We start from the raw sequence: 3946 nt of genomic DNA, 5'->3' as shown, positions 1-3946 counted from the left end.
TTTGATTAAATAACAAGATTAAAAAGGAACCTAAACCGGTCGTCCAAATTATCTTATAAGTCGTGATTTTCAGTTACATATTCCCTTTAAACATGCAATATGGTGATCATAAATATAATAGAATAAACATTAATATTTGAAGCAATTTAACCATAAATCCAACAATATAAAACCGTTAGAAAAATAATGGAGATAAAAGGAACATGATTCCTTGCTTTGATTTTGCTTGCTTGCAACTATAAAACAATAAACGAGTTAGTAACTTCAAGGAAATAAATAAAACAACAATTAAAATTAAATTAAATAGAGTCGATTTGGGGCCAAACCCTCAAACAGTTTTACCTTTTACGCCTTGGTTTAAGAATAGAACCACGGGTAAAGTACGGACTCCTTGGAGTGCTTAAGGAATGTATTTTGGAAGAATAAGGTAAGCTAGTGTTTAGGTTAGAGCATATAAGAGAGAAGAGAATGTTAATTGATGCCTCGAACAACAGAAATGAGGGGTATTTATAGGGAAATGAGTAGAGGGAACACAAGGAACCCTAAAAAGATAAAAACCCTAAAAAGCAATGCCGCGCCACGTTTGCAGGATGCCGCGACATTACAAAATATGCCGTGACACGGTACACTTTAGTGTGACGCAGGGTACTTTGGTCTGACGCGGGACAAAAATAGACCTACGGAGGATAAAATGCGTTTAGATTTTATGCGGAGAAAACACGGAATAATCCCGTGTCACAGCATGTGCACCGTAGCACGGGAAAATATGCCGTGGCGCGATACAAGTTGCCATGACGCGGTGGACCCTGATTCCATTTTTACGTCCAGATTCATTTTAACCCTAATTACGCTCAGCATTTTTAAGTACCGTTTCATAATTTCGGGCTATTTAGGTTTATTATTTATTAATTGGGATAAAATAATAAATAATATTGATGAATAAAAAAGGTTTGGGCCAAAATAAAAATTGGACCATGCTTTGACTAAACATTAGGACTGAGTTTGATTGAATATGAATTTCAACCACTCCCGGGATTAAATACTCAACCCGACCAATAATGGCGGTGAAAAGTTGTTCATCATCGGGTTTGGTTTCGGGGAGACATTTTTAGGTGTCTACAGAAGCCCCCACTTTGACTGAGTTTGTAGAAACGTTAGTTTCAAAAATGATAGTCAAAGTAGTTGATGTGTTCAAACGCTCGGCCGGGCGGGGCAGAGCAACACCTTGAAGGGTCCCGCGCCCGGAGCACGCGCCCGACCGGGCGCGAGAAGACATCTGAGGCAAATGAGGCGGGCCCGGTCGGGCGAGCCACTGCCCGGCCGGGCGCGAGAAAGCATTTGAAGAGAAAAAGGCGGGCCCGGTCGGGCGAGCGACTGCCCGACCGGGCGCGTGTTTTCTTTAGGGAGTTTGGTTTTCCGATTTGTTTTGTTTAGCGGAGATTGTCTTGCTTAGTATTAATGTATTATTATTAGGCAAGATTAGGACTTCTTCTTCATTATTATTACTCTAGTTTTTATTCTCTTCCTTCTCTCTACTCAACTTTCTCTCTCTAGACTTTTATTCTCTTTCTTGTTCCTCAACTCTATTGTAATTCCGCCGTCTTGGTACGATTTCTCTCTTAATTAATCTCAGTATTTTATTCATTCTATTTTTCTTTCATGTCTTGTTTAATTATTATGTTTTGCTTAGTTTTAATTATGTCTGAGTAGTCTTCCTTCTAGGGTTTATGGGGATCTAATAAATAATATGAAAGGGTAATTTTATGATTGTTGATCATTAATGTTTAATTGATTTCCTATTGATTGTTTATCTGCTATGCAATTAGATTTGGCCAGGTTTAATTGTATGAGTTTAGCAATATTGATTCGAGATTCGAGAGATGAGAATTGATATTTAGGCTTAGTTTCAATAGGCAGATTAATTTATAAATGGTTAGGTCGAGATTCGAGAGATGAGATTTAATACCGGTAAATTAATTCTGTGATTGTAATACGTAGCGAAAGCCCTTTATGATCTGATTAATTAATGCATTGATGATTGATTATTGTGTTTTACCCTGGAATATTGTTTATTAGTGAACCTATGCCCTAGGCTTTATTATTATTGATTTCTTCCTTAATTATTCTCTTTACTCATAATCTTCGTAGTATAGTTTATAATCACAACAAATATTGGTTACTTTAATAATTTGGATTATAATAATTAATTAGGAATAGAAAGACCAGTTTCCCTGTGGATTCGACCCTACTTCCTTATCTACTTTAGTTAGAGGACTTAGGTAATTACTTTTGATTAGGTGACATGACTTTAGCCTGTCAAAATTTGGCGTCGTTGCCGGGGAAACTGTTTTATTTTTATTTCTAATTGTTTTTGTAGTTTAGATTATTTTTTCCCTTTTGCCTCAAAGGACATTAGTTCCTTGAGGTAGTTCTAATATCTGTCTTTTTAGTTCTTTGTTTATGCCCAGGTGTTCCAGATCAGGTTACATTCCATTCGATCCTGAGATCGAACGCTTGTTTCATAGACAGAAGAATTTCTACAGGCAGATCTCAGCAGACTCTGGGAGTAATAATATTCCTAGAAATCCATTACCTACTTCTAGTGATTCAGAGCATTCTTCTGATTCAGAACTAGAGATGGGTACACCACCACCACCTCCACCTCGCAAGCTTAGCGATTATTCGCAACCATCGCTGACGGATTTTCCACATCTTTCTCCTACGCCCGACCTCGAGGGAGTTCAGTTCGAGATCAAGCCCCAGTTCATAACGATGATAGAAAGAAAGCAATTCAGTGGAGCAAAGGGTGAAGATCCTAATCTTCACATTGCAGATTTCTGTCAATACTGCAATACTATTAGGCAGAATGGGGTAACGCAGGATCAAATCAAGGAAATTCTTTTTCCCTTTTCTTTATGTGGAAAAGCTAAATTATGGTTTAATGGTTTGAATAGAGCTGCACTTGGTATTACTAATTGGGAGACTCTTGCGTTGGATTTTTATAATAAATATTACCCTGCAGAGAAAACAGCTTTATTGAGAAGCGCTATCCATAATTTTGCCCAAGAGGCAGATGAAGCATTATATGAAGCTTGGGAAAGATTCAAGGATCTGCAGAGGGAGTGTCCCCACCACAATTTGGCGAAGTGGCAGTTGATTCAAGCTTTTTACAATGGTTTAGGAAATGCATCTAGGACAATTTTAGATTCCGCAGCTAGCGGTAGATTTATGAATTTAAATGTTGATGATGCAGGTCAGGTTATTGAAGATATGGCAATCCATAATTCCCAATATGGGAATGCTAGAGGTTTTGCTAACAAGGGCAAGCATCATGTTGATTCAGTCACTTTATTGCAAGCCCAGCTTACTTCTATTTGTCAGAAACTAGATAATCTTACTACTAACAATCCTAATTCTGTTGCTAATGTTTCTGCTGTTTCTAATAATGCTAATGATGCTTTCTGTGAAAATTGTGGAAGTGTAGGTCATTTTGAACAAGATTGCAGGAGTTCAATGGAGCAAGTTAATGCTTTCCAAACTTACAAGCAAAATAACCCATACTCCAATTCCTACAATCCTGGCTACCGGAACCATCCCTACCTATCTTACCGTAGCACCAATGTTCAAAATCCTCCACCTCCACCTCCACAACAACCACAACAAGCACCCCCTCCACAGCAGAAATATTACCATCCTTATGCTAATCAGAAACCCCCATCACAGCCCCCTACTACATCTTCTAACCCTGCTTTATCAGAAATTAGGGCAATGCTGACCAATATGTAAAAACATATGGAGAGTAGAGACCAACAGATTGACTCTATTATAGCCCATAATAAAGTCATGGACACCCAAATAGCACAATTGTCCTCTACCCTTCAATCTCGTCAGCAGGGAGCTTTACCAGCGCAGGGAATTCAACCTACGGATCATGCAAATGCAATCA

General features: G+C 38.3%; 1 non-coding gene across 1 annotated transcript; it reads right to left on the bottom strand.

Annotated features, from left to right (window-relative positions):
• Window positions 1–3033: 3033 nt before the first annotated feature.
• Window positions 3034–3140, bottom strand: LOC145580503 (small nucleolar RNA R71). Its single transcript, XR_014099528.1, has one exon. It is a non-coding gene; the product is annotated as a small nucleolar RNA R71 (small nucleolar RNA).
• Between the last annotated feature and the right edge of the window lie 806 nt (window positions 3141–3946).

This window comes from Chenopodium album, chromosome 14, assembly GCF_948465745.1.
Source record: "Chenopodium album chromosome 14, dcCheAlbu1.1, whole genome shotgun sequence".
In the NCBI taxonomy this organism is placed as follows: Eukaryota; Viridiplantae; Streptophyta; class Magnoliopsida; order Caryophyllales; family Amaranthaceae; genus Chenopodium; species Chenopodium album.
This window is presented reverse-complemented; position numbering and strand designations above follow the sequence as displayed.